A 24,076-nucleotide genomic window follows, 5' to 3' on the forward strand; every position below is an offset into this window, starting at 1 on the left:
AGTCATGCTTTCTTATCCAATCAGCTACTCTGTGTCTTTTTATGGGAGCATTCAATCCATTTACATTAAGGTAATTATTAATATGTACTTATTTATTGCCATTTTTGTTTAGTGTAGTTATATTTTACTTTCTCTTTCTCCTGCTAATTGTAGCAGTCCTTTTCACATTTCTTGCAGTGCTGGTTTGGTGCTAATGTATTCCCTTAGACTTTTTTTGTCTGAGAAGCTCTTTATTTGACCTTCTATTTTGAATGATAGCCTTGCTGGGTAGAGTAGTCTTGGATTCAGATCCTTGTTTTTCATGACCTTGATGACCTCATGCCATTCCCTTCTGGCCTGTAGTATTTCTGTTGAGAAGTCAGCTGAGCGCCTCATGTGGCTACGTTTGTAGGTATCCTGTTTCTTCTCTCTTGCTGCCTTTAGGATTCTCTCTTGGTGTTAAATTTTTGGCAGTTTGATTACTATGTGTCTTGGTTTGGGCCCGTTTGGGTTCTTCTTACTTAGGGCTCTCTGTGCTTCTTGAAGTTGAATGCCTTCTTCCTTCACCAAATTAGAAAATTTTTCTGTCACTGTTTCTTCAATTATATTCTCTAACCCTTTCTCATTTTCTTCTTCTTTGAGGACTCCTATGATGCGAATGTTATTATGTTTGCAGTTGTCCCACAGTTCTCTTATGCTGTTTTCCTCTTTTTTAATTATTTTTTCTTTTTGTTTTTCTGATTGGTTGATTTTTTCTACCTTATCTTCTAATTCACTGATCCGGTCCTCAGCTTCCTCTACTCTGCTATTTAGACTTTCTAATGTGTGTGTGTTTTTTTTTTTTTTTTTTGTATCTGATATGTAATTCTTCATTTCTTGTTTGTGGTTTTTAATTTATAAGTGGTTGATTTTCAACATTTCTATGTCTTTACTCATGGTGCTCATGTCCTTACACATGCTGTTGAGCTTCCTCAAGATCATGGCTCTGAATTCTAGTTCTGTTAACTTGCTTAACTGCATCTCATTTATCTCATCTTTCATAGAGTTCTCTTGTTCTTTCATTTGGCTTTTGTTTCTGTGTTTCACCATTTTGGCTATCACAGTGGGCTTTGGAGCCTGCCAAATTTTCCCTGTGGGTGTTGGTGTTCTGCGGTTTGTGTCTCCTCTCCTGGGTTTAGATGAGTGAGGGAGGACCCACTTTAAACACCACTGTCAAGTCTTACTTTTCTATTTAGAGTTGCTATCCCAGGGAATGGTAGTTATCCTCTAGCTTTTGTGCCTGGGGGCTATTAGTAGTGGTCACCTGAAGAACCTTGGTTTCTGAATTGACTGAAAGACTCTATCAGGTGTTTCGCATAAAAGAATTTCCCAAGGTTATGGCAAATGCTGGTTTTTAATGGGCCTCAATTAGCATTTCAATGGCCACCACATGGGGTCTAATCTCCAAGGAGGAGCCGCCGCCTCTTCTCAGGGCCCTGGGAAGGCGTGTGATTACCACAGTCCTGCGTGGCTGCACTCAGCAGAAGCTCTGAGCACCCTCCAAATCCCAAGTGTCCCCACACAATTCCAGTTCCGTCTCCCCTCCCTCTGCCAGAACCCAAGGTGAGTGGCTGCTGCCAATTTAGCCTCTGCCCCAGCTCTGCGCTATGGATCCAGCGGGGACTTTAACCCAAGGACGCCGCTTCCAGCTATGGTGGCGGAACCTTCGGCAGTTCCCAGCTGAGGGCATACCACCTAGCCGCGGGCACAGCTCCCTACCGAGGTCGCATGACCCAGCTGAGGCTGCAGGTCCTAGCCAAGGCCGCAGGTCCCAGCTGAGGCCACAGGTCTCACCTGAGGCTGCAGGTCCCAGCCGAGGGTGCCGCAGGTCCTAGCCCAGGCTGCTGCGGACCGTGGGCTCCCGGTCCCCTCTCGCATCCTTGCAAGCCTACCAGGATTGAGTCAGTGTCCCTGGTTATGTGGTCCTCCAGGCTGCCTTTCGGTTGCCCCTTCCTGATGATTTGACTTTATTTTCATTGTAAATCCAGTTTTGTCCTGGGAGATGGTCTGTGTAGCTTCCATTCACTCTGCTGCCATTTTCAGCCTCTGTCTTTTGCTTTTTAAGGGAAGAGACCTTGAAGCCAAAAGATAACAAACTCGTATTCTCATGCAAATGAAACACCAATACACATGGGCAGGCCAAGTTTCCCCCAGGGTTAGGATTCCAAGAATGCATTAACACAAAGTTGAGAGTGCTTAACAGGTCAAAAAGCATCCATCTTCCAACCCCCAACTCCACAGGGGATGGTACTGGGCTTCCAGCCATTTGAGGCTTCTCCAACTGTCACCTTGGCAGCTCCACTACTGTGCACTGGTTGGTGTTGACATGGTGTCCACTGGTCAGATGGTGCCAGGTGCACTGGTGGGCTCAGGTTGCTGGGCCCTAGCCACTCCCACTTCTTCCTTCCACGGAAGACCTGGGATCTTCCATAATGGTGAGATCTCTCCCCGGCACAGGGAGAAGTGCCCTGAAGAGCCCCTACTGCGGTAGCCGGCTGCTCCCTGTCCACAGCACAGGAACATTTTGCTCTGTGTCTCTGCACCGCATGAGTTTGGTCATCCACCTTCATGTTCACTCACACTCTTTCACACACTAATTTACTAACTCACTCACTCTCTCACCCTCCCTTCGGAGGCCGCCATCTTTTTCTCTCCCTAGTATCTATATTTTAAACCCCACAGGAATTTATTGCTTTGTATTGTAATATTTACTTAGATTTACATGCATTTTTCATTGCTTTTATGCCTTTAATTACTGTTCTAATTTCTGATTGATATAATTTTTATTTTTTTGAGAGCTCCCTTTTTCATTTTATGTGAATCCTCTCAATTTTTTAGGGTGCATATACTTTTAATTGATCTTTAATTTTGAAGGACATATTAACTAGATCCAGAGTTCTAAGTTGGTGCTTATTTTCATCGGCAATATAAAAATATAATTCCATCTTGTTGTTTTTATTCTTGTGGTTTGATGTAGTCCATTAGGCTTACAAATTATCTGCTAATATTTCTGTAAGTATTGTTTCTTCCCATTTTTTTCTTTATTGATTTTAGAGAGAGAGAAAGGAAGAGGAAGAGAGAGATAGAAACACTGATGAAAGAGAACATCGAATGGCTGCCTCCCACATGCACCACACTGGGGACTTGGCTCATAACCTGGGCATGTGCCCTGTCTGGAAATCAATCAAACCGGCGACCTCTTGGTGCATGGGTTGACAATCACTGAGTCACACCAACCAAGTTCTCCCTCATTCTTTCTAATTTTGTTTTTATTTTAGTTATTTCTCATGAATATTTCTGTAATTTCTATCTTTTGTTATTTTCTACTGACATACCTTCTAGCTCTGTTATCATTTTTCATAGTGATAAAACCCATGTTTGATCAGAAAAAAGTTTTTTATTTTTATTTTTTAATCCTTACCAAGGTTATTTTTTCGTTGGGTTTTAAATAGAGTTGGAGGAAGGGAGGGAGGAAGGGAGACAGAGAGAGAGAGAGAGAGAGAGAGAAAACATTGATGTGAGAGACACATCAAATGGTTGCTTTTTGTATGACCTTACATAGGGGTGGGGATCAAACTTTCAACCCAGGTACCCCAGGGATGTGCCCTCGACTGATATTCAAATCCCTGATGATTCAGTCCACAGGCCAACACCCTTACCTCTGAGCCAACTGGCCAGTGTGAAAAGTTATTTTGTTATAAAATATATTGTAGTATTTCAGACTATAGCTATATAGACTTAAAACAGGAAGTGGAGAAGTTGGAATAAAAATATAACTAGGAAATGTTCATATATGATATCACACCAAAGAAATAGTATTTAAGATTACTGGGTTTTATTTATGTTAATTTAATAAATAATATTTTTGAAATGTGCAGAAAATAAAATTAAAATCATTAAAGACCAATACTTACATGAAGAAATGTTAGATTCTACACAGGAAGATTAATAGATATAATTTTACCTAAATTATAGAATTATTGGATTTGTTCAATCTTAGTAATTAGATCACTCTCTTCTATATTATTTTTAAATTAATTCAATTTATTCTTTTAATGCTAGATATTGACTAACATAGCATAGAGAAGAGACCATCTGTATGGACTTTGAACAAAAGCAATTATGTAACCTCTGATAAGAAATTTAATTTTTTGTACCCTAGATTTCTCATGTATATAGCAATAATAGTCTGTAGCTCATAGAGATATTTTTAGGATTTACCAAGAATAAATCAATCCATTTATCTATTTAATTTATCTATTATCTTTCTATCTATCATCTATCTATCTTTCTATTTATTTATCATCTATCTATCATCTATCTATCTATCATCTATCTGTTATCTGTCATCTTCCAAACATATAGGTAACTAGCTAGTTAGCTATATTATTACATAGAAAAGTGTGTGATGTTTAATGAACACCTACTGAATGGAATTTCAATTATTTACTCTTATTAATTTATTGCTGTGTAATATTACCACAAACTTAGCAATTCAAAATGACAGACACTTGTTTATTGTCTCATAGTTTCTGTGGATCATAAACTCTGGCACAGTGTAGGTGGTTCCTCTGCTTCAGGATTTCTCATGAGGCTGTAATCAAGATGCTGGCCAGAGCTGAGGTCTCATCTAAGTCTCCACTGGGAAAGATCCACTTGTACTCTCACTTTTGGAGTCATTAGCAAGATTTAGTCAATTACCTTTGGGCTTTGGACTAGGGTTTCAGCTACTTCTAAGATTTTGTCTCAGTTCCTTGCCATGTAGGCATCTCTGTGGGGCAGGTCACAACATGACAACTAGCTTCATTAAAGATAGCAAGGGAAAGAGTCTGGTAACAAGATGGACACTATACTCTTATGTAACAAAATCATGGAAGTGACAGTCTATCATCTTTGCCATATTCTGTTGGTTAAAAACAAATCACATACTCCACCCAAACCCAAAGGAAGATGATTGCATTAAGAACATGAATATTAGGATATGGGATAATTGGAAGCCATCTTGGCATCTGTCTACTACAACTACATTATCGTTAAGAAACTCAGAAATAGTTCTTCTCAGATAACTGCTTTTTGTATTACTTCTTTAACCATATTTATGAGATCATTATTCTCATCACTGCATAGATAAAAATTGTTTATTTTTTAATAAAATTCTTCTGGATGAGACATTCAAATATAAATTTGAACAAAGTCACAATGTCTCTCAAATGAGGCCTCAAAGAGTCACATCATAGGAGATGGTCTTTGTAAAAGTAAACTTTGTGATTTAGTGTTCTTCTTTAAATCAGTATATAGCAATACCATTAAATTCTTTATTAGCAAATGATTTATTAAAACCTTTACTTTTAGAATAAAAATAAAGTTTCACTTACTGACTGATGACATTAAAATACCTTTGTGAATAATTTTTACTCATCTCAAGTCATATGAATTCCTCTAGGCCACATATTTATTTATTAGTATTTATGTTTATATTCCCTAGATATGTCCTTAAATATTATCTTAATAAACCCTTTGTGCTATTTCTGAAAGTATAAGGTGGCTTATTTTGCATGAAAAGTCATATGCCTTGACCTTCATTTTCCAAGATGAGATTTTATCTTGATGTCACTCAAGCTTCTCAAATTCAGCTTAGGAAACTGTATCCAAGAGTATCAAACCTCTACAATTTCTGCATACTTCTCACATTCTAAAGCTTCTCTGATTGGGGATTTTGTTATATAGAGATTCTCTTGTACCATAGAGAGGCATATCTTTCTGTTCTGCATTTCAGGGCCTATAACTGGTCAGGAAAGTCCTGCTATGATGGACTAGTTGAAGGTGTGCATTTAAAAACACTAAATTTCTATTGGGCAAAAGACTGAGAAACCAACAAATGAGTGAATGGGGTGGATATAGCCTGAAATTCTGAACAAATAAAAGTAGACTCTTCATGTCCAGTCAAAGCGTTTTATAGCATCTGAAAGGAAAATTGTATTGAAACATACTGAATGCCAGGCACTAAGTTGGATGCTTGAGAAAACTGGTTAATAATATAATTCCTGCCTCCAAAGAGATTAAATGAAGTAAATATGTAAGTATACTGCTATGATGTGGGCAGGGCTAATGATGCTGGAGGATAAGGGTGGGCAACAATAATCACAAAATTTGCCTTTCATGGAGTATATTCCGGGAACTACAGTTTTTTACCATAATTTTTAAACTTAATTATCATTCCAATGCTGTGCGTTAGGTATTATTATGTGAATTTACAGAGGAGAAAATGATCACTTATAGAGTTATAGTCATTTGTAAAAAGTTGTGGGACTAGGTAATGAGACTAAAAATCAAATCCGGTGTTGTATAATTTAAATTTTCTACATGAAGATATACAAGCAGGCATGCTACTGACAGAGATTTCTAATGAACATATTATCAAAACAGTAACAAAGACTCATTGCTTTCTATAGAGTAATGACAGGAGATTAGGCTTTGAATTTATAACTGGGGTTGAATCCTGACTCTGCTACTTTCTGTGTAGCTTTGGAGAAAGCTCTGGAAAGTGGTTATTCTATCTATATTTTGGTAATAATAATACTCACAGGGTTATTGTGCCTAGTGCAAGGTAAGCGCTTAATAAAAGAGAGTTGATCTTGTTAGGACTGCTTTTCCCTGTTAGATGTGGGCAAAACAAGTGAGCATGTATTTATTACAAATTAGTGGGCAGCAGGATTAACTTAAAAGTTATCTACAGAAAAAGGAATCTTTTCTGTGGCTTGAGATCCATAGATAAACACTTGTGTTAGCAACATAAAAAATATATCAAATGGATAATATGATGAATTCAGCTGTATGGGGTCTCAAACACAATATAAATTTGTGGAGAAGAGTTTCTCCTAGGCTATACATATAAAATAATAAAAACAAGTCTCATTCTAAAGCCTAAGCAAAGCATAACCAGGGCAGCATTTTCTTACAGTGTCATTGCACCTCTTAGAAGCAATAAAATAAGGTTGTCAGTCTAGTTGATTGGTGACTCAGCAGACCAGCATTCTATTTTCCTTTGCTGAGTTTTCTCAAGTGAGACATTTAACATGGATATGTTGATCTGACAATATAGTAAAGACCACATTAGACAGAAGAGCTATTATGGATGCATAATCTACTTAGGGTGGAAGGAGGGATATGCCATTAGTAGTAGTGGTAATTGAAGCTATGACATAAGAGAATATAATTGCTGAGAAAGACATATAGATAAAAGACTCAATGACTTGCTCTGTCATGTGGAAAGAATCAATGTTTGGATATAAAAGGAGGAACAAAAGCCAGCAGAATGACCAAAGAAAAAGAATAAAAACTTCAATCGCTAGGAGCCAGGCAAGAAGGTATGACACAATTTCAGATAATACAAATAAATTAAGATGCTTAAGTTCAACTCCCCATAGTGTAAAACAGCATGAGCAGCATGAAAATGCAGAACCATGAGGGAGCCTGCACAATTATGTTAGGACCTCTAATGTTTTTCCAACACAAATCAAAACCATACATTGATTTCAGTTCCAGAGACTTTTAAAAGACTTACTTAATTAAAAAATATATGGAATATCTGAATTCCACATACAATTTTCAGTAATTCAGTTGATGATAAATGTTTATTTTTAGGTGGATTAGGTCCCTATGTAGTAAGAGTATGGAATGTTTTGTGACACTACCATCTCCATCTGAAGGCTTTAAACACAGCATATTTAACTGTTAATTTTTGCTTTCATAGGTTCAGAAGTATTTCTCAAAGTAGATGATTTTCATGGCCAAGATGAAATTTATTTGACAACCAGAATGTGAGCTAGTTATAGTTTACATAATGACAATGAATGTAAGTGAATGGTAAATCTACTGTTTATCTTATAAGTTTTATCAGACTTTTACTTTATTACTTTAAGAAATTATTAATAAATTTTGGTACAATCATCCCTACAGTTTGACTGTCACCAATATGGATTATCTAAATTGTTGCTGGTTTTGTAATCTTGGGATGATGTAATGTATCAGAAGTCCTGAGGCCCAAGTGTGAAATGAAAAAGTATCATTAACTAATTTTAAAAAAAATTAAGATATTAGCAAGACATATACTAGTACACACTGTGGGTTGCTAGTCACATATTTGGTTTTCTCATTTTAATTTCTTGTCTCTTAAATTTAGGTATTTATAATGTGTGTTGCACATATTGCTTCTCTTATGTTTTGTAAGCCTTTATAGCATTTGAGAATATGCATACTCTTTTTAGTCTAACTTAATACTTCCTATAAAAAATGTAACATTAGTCTGTTCCCTACTCCCATGGCTCTGAATCTATTTTGTTCAGCAGATTATTTTGTTCATTATATTATAAAATAAGTGAAATAATGTGATAATTGTCTTTCTCTGACTGGCTTATTTTATTTAGCATAATACTCTCCAGGTCCCTCCAGGTCCTCTCAAAGAGTAAGAGGTCCTTCTTCCTTATAGCTGCACATTATTTAATTTTGTAAAAGTCTCACAACTTTTTTTTTTTTTTTTATCCTCACCCGAGGATATTTTTCCCTTTTTTTTTTTGTACAGATAGAGTGGGAGGGAGAGAGGAAGGGAGAGAGAGAGAAACATCGACGTGAAGGGACACATCGAGTGGCTGCCACCCGCACAACCAACCAGGGCCGGGGACAAACTGCAACCGAAGTACGTGCCCTTAGCGGGAACCGAACCCGGGTCTCTCCGGACCGCAGGCCGACGCTCTAACCACTGAGCCAAACTGGCCAGGGCTCACAACTTTTTTATCCATTCAACTACTGATGGACACTTGAGCTGTTTCCAGATCTTCGCTATAGTAAATAGCGCTGTTATGAACATAAAGGTGCATATATTCTTTCCGATTTGTGTTCCAGGCTTCCTAGGATAGATTCTTAAAAGTGGAAACAGTGGGTCAAATGGCAGTTCCATTATTAATTTTTTGAGGAAATACCATATTATTTTCCATAGTGGCTGTACCAGTCTGCATCCCCACCAGTAGTGTGCTAGGATACTCTTTTCTCCACATCTTTGCCAGCACTTGTTGTTGGATAATTTGTTGATGGCAGCCATTCTGGCAGGTGTGAGGTGATACCTCATAGTCATTTTAATTTTCATCTCTCTGATAATTAGAGACACTGAGCATTTTTCACATGTCTCTTGGCTGTTTGGAGAAGTGTTTATTCAGTTCCTCTGCCCATTTTTTAATTGGATAGTTTGTCTTCCTTTTGTTGAGCTGTATGAATACTTTATGTATATTGGATATTAACCACTTATCCAATGTATCATTAATAAATATGTTGTCCCAAAGAGTGGGTTACATTTACATTTGGATGTGGGTTTCTATTGCTGTGCAGAAGCTTTTAAGTTTGTTGTAGTCCAATTTATTAATTTTTTTTCTTTGTTTCTCTTGCCCTTGGTAATGTGTCCATGAAAATACTGCTACATGTGATGTCTGAGATTCTGCTGCCTACATTTTCTTCTAGGATTTTTATGGTTTCATGACTTAAGTTTAACTCTCATCCATTTTAAGTTCATTCTTGTGTATGGTGTAAGTTGGTGGTCTAGTTTCATTTTTGTGAATGTACCTGTCCACTTTTCTCAACACCATTTATTGAGGATACTTTCTTTTCTCAAATTTATGCTCTTGCCTCCTTTGTAAATTATTAATTGTGCAGAATGTCTTGGACCCTTTTCTTTGTTCTCTCTTCTGTTCCATTGATCTATATGCCTGTTCTTGTGCCAGTATCAGACTGTTTTGATTATAATGGCTTTGTATAGCATAATATCAGGTATTGTGATCCCTCCTACTTTTTTCTTCTGTTTCCAGATTGCTGTGGCTATTTGGGGTCTTTTATGGTTCCATATACGTTTTTAGATTATTTGTTCTAGATCTGTGAAATATACCATTGGTAATTTAATAGGCATTGCATTGAATCTATAGATTGCTTTGGGTAGTATAGACATTATTTTTATGTTAATTTTTCTGATACATGAACACGGTATATACTTCCACTTTTTTATATCTTCCTCTATTTCTTTTATCAATGTCTTGTAGTTTTCTGAGAACAGCTCTTTACTTCCTCTGTTATGTTTATTCTTAGGTATCTTAATTTTTTTTTGTGATGGCAAATGGAATTTTTTTTTTTTAGATTTTCTTTCTGAGTGTTTATTATTTGTGTGTAAAAACGCTACCAATTTCTGGATGTTGATTTGTATTCTGCTACTTTGCCAAATTCATTTATTATAACTACTAGTTTTTTTTGTTATGAAGTCTTTCTATGTACAATATTATGTCATCTACAAATAATGAGAGTTTCACTTTCTCTTTCTAATTTGGATGTCTTTTATTTATTATTTTCTTCTTGTCTGATAGATGTGGCCAATACTTCCAGTACTATGTTGAATAAGATTGGCAAAAGTGGGCATCCCTGTCTTGGTTTTGTTCTAAGGGAAATGCTTTTAGTTTTTGCCAATTCAGTATGATGTTCACTGTAGGTTTTTCATGTATGGCCTTTATTATGTTGAGATATAGCCCCTCTATTTCCACATTGCTGAGTGTTTATCAGAAATGGGTGCTGGATTTTGTCAAATGCTTTTTCAGTCTCTATTGATATGATCTTATAATTTTTATTTTTTATTTTTTTATTTGGTGTATCGCATTTATCAATTTGTGAATAATGTGCCAGCCTTGCATCCCTGGGAGAAATCCTACTGAATCATTGTGAATCATTTTTTAAATATATCGCTGTAGCCAATTTGCTAAAATTTTGTTGAGGATTTTGGCATCTGTGTTCAAATCAGATATTGGTCTGTAGTTTGTATTTCTTTGTAGTGTCTTTATCTGATTTTGGAATTAGGATTATGCTGGACATATAAAATGAGCTTAGAAGTCTTCTTTCATCTTGAATGTTTTGGGATAGTTTGAGGAGAATATGTGTTAATTTTTCCTTGAATGTTTGGTAAAACTCCTCTGTGAAGCCATCCAAACCTGGGCTTTTGTTTGCTGGGAGTTTATTGATTACATCTTTAATTTCCTTAGTTGTTATTGTTCTGTTCAGGTTTTCTGACTCTTCCCGGTTGAATTTTGGAAGACTATATGATTCTAGGAATTTACCTAGTTGTACAATTTGTTGTCATATAATTGTACATATTATTTTCTTTTCTTTATTGACTTTAGAGAGAGAAGAGAGAGGGAGAGAGAGATAGAAGCATTGATGAGAGAGAACATTAATTGACCACTTCCTGCATGCCCCCACTTGTAATTTGGCCCACAACCTGGGCACATGCCCTAAACCAGGAATCGAACTGGCAATCTTTTGGTGCAGGGGTCAATGCTCAACCAGTGAGCCAAACTGGTTGGGCTGTACATATTATTTTCTAACAATCCTTTGTATGTCTGTGATGTCAGTTGTTACTTGTTTTCTTTTGTTTATGATTTTGTTTCTTTCAGTCCTCTCTCTTTGTTTCTTGTTTCTTGGTGAGTGAGGCTAAAGGTTCATCAATCTTTTTTTATATTTTCAAAGAACTAGCTCTTGGTTTCATTGATAATTTTTGCTGCTTTTTAGTCTCTATGTCATTTATTTATGCTTGATTTTTATTATTTCTTTCCTTCTATTTTGGGTTTTTTCTTTTTGTTCACTTCTTTTTGTTGTTTAGACAGAGCAGGAAGGAGAGAGAGGAAGAGAGAGAGAGAGAGGAAAACATCGACATGAAAGGGACACATCGAGTGGCTACCACCCACATGACCCAACCACGGCTGGGGACAAACTGCAACCAAGGTACGTGCCCTTAGTAGAGACCAAACCCGGTTCTCTCTGGACCACAGGCCAATGCTCTAACCGCTGAGCAAAACCAGCCAGGGCTCTTTATAGATCTTTGAGTTGTAGGGTTAGATAGTCTGTTAGAAATTTTTTGTTTCTTGGGGTAGGCCTGTATTGCTATGAATTTCCTTATTAGAAGTGCTTTTGCTGTGTCCCACAGATTTTGTCTTGTTGTGTATTAATTTTCATTGACTTCCAGGAAGTTTATTATTTTTTCCTTGCTGTCTCTGATAACCCATTCATTGTTTAATAGCATGCTATTTAGCCTCCATGTCTCTGAATTTCTTTTAGTGTTTTGATTGTAATTAATTTCTAGTTTTATGCTCTTGTGATATGAGATGTTTGATATGATATGAAAATTCTTGAACTTGTAGAGACTTGATTTGTGTCCTAACATATGGTCTATCTCTGAGAATGTCCCATGTACTGTTGTGAATCATGTATACTCTACAGCTTTGGAGTGTTATTCTTTGTAAATATCAATTAAATCTATCTGATCTAGTGCATTGTTTAGGGTCTCTGTTACCTTGGCAATTTTTTTTTTTATCCTCACCCGAGGACATTTTTTCATTTTTTTGTTCAGACAGAGCAGAAGGGAGAGAGAGAAAGAAAGAGAAACATCGATGTAAAGGGGGCACATCGAGTAACTGCCACCTGCATGACCCAACAAGGACAACAGACAAACCACAACAGAGGCATGTGCCCTCAACGGGAACCAAACCCGGGTCTCTCTGGACCACAGGCTGATGCTCTAATTGCTGAGCCAAACTGGCCACAGCTACCTTGATAATTTTTTGTCTAGAGTATCTATCCAGTTATGTCACTGGGGTGTTGAAGTCCAGTACTACGATTGTGCTGCTGTTAATCTCTCCCTTTAAGTCATCCAGAAGTTTTTAAAAATAGTTTTGTGCACCTATGTTAGGTGCATATATGTTTACCAAAGTTATATCTTCTTGTTAAATTGATACTTTTAATATTATGTAGTGGTCTTTTTATCACTTATTATAGCATTCCTTTTGACATCTATTTTTATCAGATATGAGTATTGCTACCCCAATTTTTTGTTGTGTTGTTTTGTTTTTGGTTTCCATTTGCTTGGAAACATTTTTTCCATCTCTTCACTTTCATCCTGTTTGAGTCTTCCATTCTGAGATTGTCTTTTGTAGACAGCATATATATATGTGTCATGCTTTCTTATCCATTCACCTACTCTGTCTTTTAATTAGAGTATTTAATGCATTTACTTTAGGGTTATTATTGATATGTATTTATAACCTATATTTTATTTATTATGCCTGTATTTCTCTCTCTCTCTCTCTCTCTCTCTCTCTCGCTCTCTCTCCTCTCTCTCTCATTTCTCCTGCGTATTACATCAGTTCCTTTAAGATTTGTTGTTTTGGTGGTGATATATTCCTTTAGCCTTTCTTTGTTTTTGTTTTTGTCTGGGAAGTTTTTATTTCAGTTTCTATTTTGAATGATAGTCTTGCTGGATAGAGCAAATCTTGGTTTCCAATCCTTGTTTTTCTTTACCTTGAATACTTCATGACATTCCCTTCTGGCCTGTAGTGTTTTTGTGAGATATCAACTGACAGCTTTATGGGAGCTCCTTTGTAGGTAACCTGTTGCTTTTTGCTTACTGCCTTTAAGATTCTCTCTTTGTGTTTAATTTTTGAAATTTTAATTATGATGTGCCTTGGCATAGGCCCCTTTGTATTCTTCTTGCTTGGGACTGCCTGTGCTTTCTGAATTTGTATGCATTTCTCCTTTACCAAGTTAGAAAAGTTTTCTGCCACTATTTCTTCAAACAGATGATCTAACCCTTGCTCACTTTCTTCTTGTACTATTATGATGCAAATGTTGTTTCATTTCATTTTGTTCTAGAACTCTCTTAAACTGTCTGGCTTTTATTTATTTTTTAAATTAATTTATTTTTGTTACAGATGTTTCTTCTTTTCTCCCCACTAAGTCACCCGCCACTCCCTCCCCAGCTTTGTTGTCTATGTCCATTGTTTATGCATACATGCATATAAGTTCTGTGGTTTATCTCTTCGCACCACCTCCTCATCTTGGGATTGTCAGTCTGTACCCCACTTCCACGTCTTTGGGACCCATTCCTCAGACTCTTATGTTCATTATATTCCACAAATATGTGAAATCATATGAAACTTCTCTTTCTCTGTTTGGCTTGTTTCTCTTAGAATAATATGCTCCAGGTTCCTCCATGTCGTCTCAAAGGATAAAAGATCTTTCCTTCTTACAGCTGTATAGTACTCCATTGTGTATATGTACCACAGCTTTTTTATCCATTTATCTACTGATAGACATTTGCACTGTTTCCAGATCTTAGCTATTGTATATAGTGCTGCTACATACATGGGGGGTACATATATTCTTTTTGATTGGTGTTTCAGGCTTCTTAGTATATTCCTAGAAGTGGGATCACTAGGTCAAATGGAAGTTCAATATTTAATTTTTTGAGGTAACACCATATTGTTTTTCATAGTGGCTGCACCAGTCTGCATTCCCATCAGCAGTGTACTAGAGTCCCTTATTCTCCACACCCTCACCAACACTTGCAACACTTGTTTGATGATTTGTTGATGGTGGCCATTCTGACAGGTGTGAGGTGATACCTCATTGTTGTTTTACTCTCTTGTTTTATTTTGTTTGTTTGTTTTGTTTTTCTTTTTTGCTTGTCTGTTTGAGTGATTTTTTTTCTACCTTGTGTTTTAATTTACTTATCTGAATCTTGGCTTTCTCTAATCTGCTGATTATTACTTCCAGTGTGTTCTTTATTTCTGCTATGTCATTCTTAGTTTTTGATTGGTCATTTTTCATTGTTTTTATATCTCTTCTCATAATGTTGAACATCTTTGTAATCATTACTCTGAATTCTATATCTGACAACTTGTTTATCTCCATTTCATTTAGCCCTTCTTCTGAAGAATTCTCTTGTTCTTTCATTTGGGACTTGATTTTTTGTTTCATCATTTTGGCTGTCTTAGCAGGTTGTGGAGCCCACTAAAATCTGCCTGTGCATATCAATGTAGCACAGATTGTGACTCCCTGGGTTTGTATGTTTATGGGAGGGACCAAGCTGAACACCAATGTCTGTTCTTATTTTTCTGGGCAAAATTGCAGGCAGGCAGGCAAAGATTCTCCTCCTCCTCCTCCTCCTCTTCCTTCTTCTTCTTTTTTATTTTCATATGTTTTCTATCTGATGTGAAATATATCTAGATCATTGTTTTTTCAAACTCTGTGTTTTCTGGATTTCTCCATGATCTGAGATCTTGTTCAAGTCCATGTTGCAATTCCATTGTTTCTACTCCTTATCTGTGATCCTGTTTGGAGAGAGTGTATGTGATAAATAATTCTAACTGTGTAGTCCTATAGATTTGCATTTGGTTTGAATCTCATCTTCACCATTTACTGACTGTACAAAGGTCCAAAGTTACTTTATGTCTCTGAGCCTCAGTTTTCTCATCTGCTATATGTAGTACATGTAAACACTTAGCACAGGATCTGGGACTCTGTGAGCACTCAATAAATAGTAGCTATAAGTGACAAGGCCTTTCAGAATGGCAACTCAAATAATTTATTGCCAAGTAAACTCAATTTAAAGCTTTAGATACAAGGTGAGTTACTTATTTTGATTTTTAGATGTAGAAAATAACTGAAATGATTCAAATAACCCAGAGATCCACCTCTACCTGCAGGCTGATTTTTTAGTCTCAGTCACTAAATGAGCCTCAGACTGTAATCTTCAGCTGGATGCAAGCTTCCTCCCAGGTGATAGGGTGAGAGGATTTCCAGTGTGTCGGGCAATTGTATCCCCCCAGAGTGAAAGCTGCTTTGAAAGCAAAACTCTGCCTGAGAAGGAATATTTCTGTGGCATGGGTTAATGACTCAGCACAAAGATCTAGGCAACCACCTTCACAACTAAGTCTCTAGAGCTGTGAAACCCAACAACCATGAGCCAAGCTCAAGGCTTAAAGCATCCAGAGACCTGTCTCTGCCTGAAGACTGGCTATTAGTATCTGACAGTTAATGAGCCTCAGGTTGTAGTTCTGTGCTAGATGTAAACTCCTCCCAGCATGTGGAGTAAAATTCCAGTGGGTGGGGAAGTTGCTTCCCCCTGCCCCCAGGCTAAAATCACTTTGATGAAAAGAGTCTTTCCTAGAAAAATGGTTTCTGTAGCATGGTTGAATTTCTCAAAATAGGACTCATGATGGCCTCCTTCCCAGCTATTTCTCCAGCACCACAAACCTCATGCAGTTCCAGTTGAGTCAGCCCTCCCTCTTCTGGAGCCAAAGGTGAGTGGTTGTAGTTGAGATTTAGTGCACTAGCCCTTCAGGTGAGTGCCCATGTTCCCAGTGCCTCTCCCTACTGTGCAGAACCTCTGCTCTGGTGTTTTTCACAGTCAAGTGTTATATGGGTGCATTTTTTCTGTTAGGCACTATGTGCTGAAGAGCCCAGCTTGGGTTTAAACCCAGAGTTCTCAGGGGAAAATTCTCACAGCTAAGAGAGCCCTCAGCTGCTACCTGTGGGAGCACAGCCAGCCCTCTCACACTTTTGCACATCCTACCAGACTAAATTTGGGCTCCTCTTTATGTCCCTGGTTATAAGGCTTCTTTCCAGCTGGTCTTCAGCTGATTATTCCAGATTACTTTTCTTTATTTTAGTTGCAATTACAGTTTGATTTTCAGAGACTGTCAGTGTAACTTCATTTACTTTGCTGCCACTTTTTCAATTCGGACATGAATCTTTTGATACTGATCTATAAAAATTGAAATGTAGATCTATGAAATCTATTATTAATGGTGAAATGGCTTGGTATTAATAGAGAAACACTTGAGTTATCAACACATAATAAAATCAAATGAATTATTTAATGAAATCGAGTGCCTGAGGTTTCCGAAAGCAACCCAAAGTCAGAAAAATAATTTCACTCACTCTATACAGTTAAAAAATAAAAACAGGTGTTGTATTTTATGACCAAAACTTAAGCAAATATTTCCAGCTAGTCACATTGTCTTTTGGAAGCTATATGATGAGATTGACAGACTAGTGTACTGGAGACCCAAGAGACCAGCATTCTATTTCTTTACCTGATTTACTCAAGCAAGACTTTTACCCTGTCTCTGTATTAGATTCTTCTGAAATGGTTTGAAAATGTATGCTGTTTATAAAACATTTTGAACTGTATTAATTACCTTAGTAGTCTCCCATAAGTGTAGTTCACTGTATTGATCTTATTGGTAGAGAATCTTTGAAACATAATTAAAATATTTTATAGATAAGGAAAGTACAACCTAAAGAAATAAATTGATTTGCTTAATTTAGAATTTTTTAATCTCAGCACTATTGCCATTTTGAGCTGGGTAATTCTTTATCATGGGGGTAGGGTTTTCCTGCACATTGTGAAATGTTGAGCAACAACTCTGTCCTCTATTAATTAATTCCCAACAGTAAACCCACAAGCATGACTATGAACAATATTTTAAGATATTGCCAAACTTCCCCTGGAGGGGGGCAAAATAGGCCCCAGTTGAGAACCACTGGCCTAACTCACATAGCAAGATAGCAAGAGTTAGAAATGGAGTCTAGCTAGACCTCCTGACTCTTACTCTGGTGGTATTCTTATCCAGCTACATGGCTTTATACATGAATTGGTACTTTGAGTGAGAGTAGATATCAGATTAGCACCCTTAGTTTGCTAAGAGAAAACCTTCTCTGGAGTTTGGTTCATTGCATTGCTGTGTTATATTGTCTCATAGTAACATAATAAAAACATGTACATAGAAAGAGACCATGTTGACAAACGTGAGTGATTTATTGAAAAGAGCCCTGATTATTTACAATTACTAAAGTGTAGTGTACATGTCTCATTAATCATTAATATATTTAGCAGTATATGTATGGCAATATTAAGCATTACAGCAAGCACTCATTTTAGTATGCAGAATTAAAATTCAATAACAACTTCATGAATACCTTCAAGTGATACATTTCATTCATATCAATAGTCAAATAGCTTCATAAAACGTACATAAATATTTTAATGATATGAAAACAGGTTTCACAGAGGATGTGTGTATCCAAGGGATGAGATTATGACACTGTATAGGACAACTATAAGCTGAGACATGATCTACCAAAATTTAAAAGGATAGAATGAGTAGGTATTGATATTGTATTTATGATGTAGTGCCTTTTTATAAAATGTCTGCAAGTAGTATTAGGGTGGTAAGGATTTTCCTGAGGGGTAAAGATAATGGCTTTTCTTTAAAGTTTTCTTCCTTCTACTATCTATGTTTTCTAACTTACTACAATATATTAATTTTTATCATAAATATAAGGTTCTTTAAAAATAAATTAAGTGGGGTAGAGGAGAATGGGAAGTGCCAATGAAGGTGATAGAATTCCAATTTTAAATACCTTAGTCATGGAAAATTTGACTGAAAAGTTGGTATTTAAGTAAGACATAAAAAAGACAAGAGAGTATGTAATGCAGATATCTGGAGAAGTATCATTCTCAGGCATAGTAAAAGGCAGATGAAATAGCCACAAAGGGAACTATTTCAATAGCATCAAGGATACCAGTGTTGTTTAAAAAAAAAGTATGAGTAGTTGAATTATGAAAAAAATAACAAATCTAAATTACGTAAGGCCTCATAACCATTGCCAGGACTAAAGGTATTCTGAGTGAGATGAAGAAACGCTGGAAAGTTTTATGTGGAGGAATGTTATTATCCACTTAGTTTTATAAGGGTCGCTCTGGCTGCTGTATTTAAAAAATACTATAAGAGAAAAAAATTAAGAGAGGAATATCATTTAAAATGCCACTAGAGGAAGGGGACAGGAAGAGATAAACCATAGAACTTATATGCATGTACGCATAACCAATGGACACAGACAACAGTGAAGTAAAGGGGGGGCACTGGAGTGGGAAAAGGGTGTCAATGGGAGAAAAAAGAGGGGACATCTGTAATACTTTCAACAATAAAGATAAATTTAATATAATAAATGCAAGTAGAATAATCTAGACAAAGTAGTAGCAGCTTGGTTGAGGATAGAATTAGAGGGAATTCTATCTAATTAGTAAATTTTAGATATTTTGAAGGTATAGCAGATATACATTTACTAATGAATTGGATGTGCATGTGAGAAAGTTGATGGAAACTCCATGTTTTTTGCCTGAGAAGTGTGAAAGATGATACTGAGATAGGAAAAATTGGGTGAGAAACAGCCTTGGGAGTGAGATAAGGATCATGGTTTGGTACAGGCTATATTTGAGATGCCATTATTTATATAAGTGTGTGTGTGTGTGTGTGTGTGTGTGTGTGTGTGTGATTTTTTTACTTCAAAGGAGAGGTCTAGGATAGAGATATGTATTTTGAAGTCTTCAGGGTATAAGAATATTTAAAGCTGCAATACTGGACAGGATTAGTAAATAAGTGATAGAATATTCAAGAAATGATACTTGCAGTATTTATACCCTTGAAAGTTTAGTGAGATGAGAAATACTTGGCTAAGGAGTCTAAGGAGAAATGGCCAGTGCCGTAGGAAGAACGTTAAGATAAGGGTGCCATGAAAGCAAAGTGAAGAGGCTGTGAAAAGACATAGATGATCATCTGTGTCAAATGCTGCTGATAGAGAAAATAAGATGAAGAATGAGATAATGATTTAGTTTAAACAAATGGAGGCTATTTATAACATTGATTAGTACAGTTTTGGTATAATTGTGGGGTTATAATTCTGATGGAAATGGTACCAAGAAAATATGGGAGGAGAGAGATGTCGAGTCCTTTGAGAAGCTTTGGTGTTAAGGGAAGATAAAAGGAGGGCTGTAGATACAAATGAAAGTAGTGTCAGAAATATATTAATATAATAGAAAAAATAATAGCATGTTTATATGCTAAAGAGAAAAACTAAACACAGAAGTATATTATAATGATTTTGGGAAAGAGGAGAATTTAAAGAATAATGTTCATTTCTAAGTTAGAGTCTTCAAAGCAGAGCACAGACAATGTGCCAATATTAGTCGAAAGAAAGGCAGAGTATATGTGGACATTTTTGGGAAGATATATATGTGGTTATTATGTGTGAATCTCTCTCTCTCTCTTTCTCTCCCTCCCTTTTTAAATGTTTAAGCAATGCCATCAAGTTATAGTAAAGGATGAGAAGAAAATATTTTATATTTAAAACTTTGACGTGGAAGTCTAATAAACAAGATTGTTTTCTATGACAGTGGGGGAAAGAGTGAATTTAAGAAATATAATAGCCTGGCAGCACTAAGGGCCTTGCCTAATTTCAAGAGGTATAGAATAATAATCTTTCTAGGTTACCAGAAGTGGGAGAATACCAGATATTAATAAGCAGTTGTAATGACTATTATACCGATGAACTGTGGAATTTAAACTAGGGAAAAATAAGAGCATAAGAGAGCAAGATATAATAAATGTTTGTTAAGAATAACGATCTTTGGCGGGGAGGGGATAATTGGAGTTAGGGTTTTGGAAGAATGAACTGCAAATATTGGATATGGTAGAGAGAATGCGGTTCTTGGAATAGAAAATTATGGAGTGGTCACATCTTTGTTTATGATAGTGTCTAGGGTATATCCATAGGAGTAGGGAGAGGGGATGGGAAGGAAGACAAGACCATTTGGGAAGAGAAAATCAAATAAATGAAATTTCAGGGTGTTTGAAACATCATCCATATTGATAATGATATTTCCAAGAATTATGGCTAGAGTAGTATTGTAGAGAGTGACAGTGAGCCAAGAGACATCTCCAGGAAATGACAGAAAGTGATCCTGGTATCTGTAAATAGCTGAAACAAGAAGAATATAAATAGAATATTTCATAGGTAGTTTGGGGGTACTATGCCATTTTCAAGGTCACTACAATGACAAAATATTGACTATTAATCTCATATCATCATCTTACTCTAAATAACTGAAGCAAACACAGCAGCCATGACAACCAAAAAAGAAAGCAGATGGCCTATTACATTTGGGTTTCAGATACACAATGTGTTTTTTAGTATTAGTACATTTCAAATATTGCCAGGAAATATTGTTGTACTTATGTGTTGGCAACCCTGTCCTGAATCAGTTCACTTGCTGTTTTTGCTGCTGTTTCTGGTGCTAGAGAGCCTAGTGCAGAATTTGTATGTGTGTGTAAAACAATGATTTTGTGTTTCCTTTGTGCTTAAGCATGATACATTCATGGTATGTTATGAGAATTGTAAGTAATTAATGACAGAAAATCCAATAAGACAAACTGATGTTGCAGGTAAAATATTTGTTTAAAAGTTGCATCATCAGACTAATCATGTATCTCTTTTGTTAAATGAGGTCACATGGTTTCATAACATTATATAAATTTCAGGTGAACAGTATTATCATTCAACATCTATATACACTACAGCATAATTACCAACAAAGGTCTAGACAGTTGCCATTAGTCACCATGCACTTTACTCCTTTACTCATTTTCCCCTGCCCTAATTTCTACCACTCTGGTAACCAACAACCTATTCTCTGTATCTATAAGTTAATTTTTGTTTTGTCTCTTATAAGAACTGCTCCTTGTGTCTCCTGATACTTTAAAAATTTAGGAGCTTCTTTCCCAGAATAATTGCAATATTTGGGGAAATAAGATATCTTGTTGGAGTGTCAATCAAGTATCCTCATCTTTACAATTTTCCTTGTGATTGTTGTTTGTATATATTTAGAATCATATTATTTGCATAAACAGATGTTATTTATAATCAAGGACAATAAGTGTGTACCAACTAACACATATTTCATATTGAATCTTTATCTGAAACAATTGCCTGATTTATTTTAGTGACAGGCCCTTTGATTCCAAGGCAATTCAAATGATGTATAAAGGACTTACCACATTATTAAAGATTATAACTCTATCTTAAACCAACCTAATCTATATAAATAAGAAATTAGGAGGATTCAAAACTGGAATTACAATGAAAATAAAGACAAATCTTCAGGAAAAAGCAAAAGAAAAGCAGCTTGGAAAACCATATAACCAGGGATACTGACTCAATCCTGATAAAATTGCGGAGGCACGATAGGGGGGCAGGGAGCGCACAGAAAGCAGCAGCCTCAGGTTAAACTCCCAAGCGACTCCACAGCACAAAGCTGGGACATATGCTAAAATAGCCAGAGCCATTTACCTTGGATTCTGGCAGAGGAAGGGTGGACTGGACTGGAACTGTGGGGACAATCGGGATTTGGTGGGTGCTCAGAGCTTTTGCTGAGTTTCAGAGACACAGGACAGTGGTCATCATATTCCTTCCCAGGGTTCTAGGGAGAGACAGTGGCCGCTCCCTTGCAGATTCAACCCCACCCAGCGGCCATTGAAATGCAAATTGAAGCCCATTAACAGCCACCATCTGCCCTACTCTCAGGAAATCACCTTATCCTGAACACCAGAGGAAGTTTTTCATTCAACTGAGAAGCCAAGGCTCTTCAAGTAACCACAACTAATAGCCTCCAGGCAAAAATCAAGAGAATAACTGAACCATTCCTGGGCTGGCCACTCTGACCAGGAAGGTAAGACTTGACAGTGGTGTTTAATGTGGGTACTCCCACACTCATCCAAATCCAGGAGAGGGAGCCACAAACAGAAGAACACCAACACCCACAGGTAAAATTTAGCAGGCTCCAAAGCCCACTGATATAGCCAAAGTGGTAAAACAAAGAAACAGATGCCAAATGAAAGAACAAGAGACCTTTATGAAAGATGAGATAAATGAGGTGCAGTTAAGCAAGTTAACAGAACTAGAATTCAGAGCCATAATCTTGAGGAAGCTCAACAGCAACTATAAGGATATGAGCACCATGAGTAAAGATATAGAAATGTTGAAAATCAACCACTTGGGAATTAAAAACCACCAAGAAAAAATGAAGAATGACATAGCAGAAATAAAGAACACATTGGAAGATCTAAAACGCAAGTAGAGGAAGCAGAAAACAGGATTAGTGAATTAGAAGACAAGGTAGAAAAAAATCAACCAAACATAAAACAAAAACAAAACAAAACAAAAAACCATTAAAAAACAGGAAGATAGCTTAAAAGAACCGTGGGACAACTGGAAACATAATAATATTTGCATCATAGGAGTGTTGTAGCTCACTGTCCTTAGAATCCAACTTGTCTTTAAGCTTCTGTAATTAACAACCTCAGAGACAGCAAGATGAACAATGGGGAATGTTATAGAGGGCTTTAGCCCCATAAAAATTAACTAGAGTTTGACCTTCACTGGGAATTTGAAAAGCAACATCCTTCAAGAAAAGGGAGGACACAAACGGCCCCAAGGCCAGAGTGTCCTGCATGCTCTGTAAAGAAACTGATAGGGAGAAACTGAAGCTCCCTTTACCCCATAAAACTGTAACTGTTCAACATGTCTGTATTGCACCTGACTGACCGCTGATATCTGTCTCAAATTTGTTAGTTTTTAAAACTTGGATAATGGAATGAATAGCAGAATAGATGTATGCTGACCCAGTTTACCCAGTTCCCTTTCGCCTCAGCTCCCTTCCCCCTCCGTTCCCTCCTGCTTATCGCTAACTGCCTCCGCTTCTGTACAAGCAGCTTGCTTGCTCTGCTAAACTCCTGAATGACCCCTGCCCTATATAAGCAACCCTCCCCCTGAGCTCGGGGCTACAGTTCTCCTCTGTGTAGGTTGGCTGCAGTCCCTGCGCAGATAATAAAACATACCCCAAAACTGAAAAATTGAGTCTGAGTGTGGTCGATCTCCTGGGTTACAACAGGAGTCCCCAAAGAAGAAAATGAGCAAGGGTTAGAGAATATATTAAAAGAAATAGTAACAGAAAACTTTTCTAATTTGGTGAAGGAAGAAGGCATTCAAGTTCAAGAAGCACAGAGAGCCTCAAGTAAGAAGAACTCAAACAGGCCCACACCAAGACACATAGTAATTAAAATGCCAAAAATTAAAGATGAAGAGAGAATCCTAAAGGCAGCAAGAGATAAGCAACAGGTTACCTACAAAGGGACCCACATAAGGCTCTCAGCTGACTTCACAACAGAAACACTACGGGCCAGAAGAAAATGGCATGAGGTAATCAAGGTCATGAAAAACAAGGATCTGAATCAAAGACTACTCTACCCAGCAAGGTCATCATTCAAAATAGAAGGTCAAATAAAGAGCTTCCCAGAGG

Source organism: Molossus molossus, unplaced genomic scaffold (assembly GCF_014108415.1).
Source record: "Molossus molossus isolate mMolMol1 unplaced genomic scaffold, mMolMol1.p scaffold_m16_p_2, whole genome shotgun sequence".
In the NCBI taxonomy this organism is placed as follows: Eukaryota; Metazoa; Chordata; class Mammalia; order Chiroptera; family Molossidae; genus Molossus; species Molossus molossus.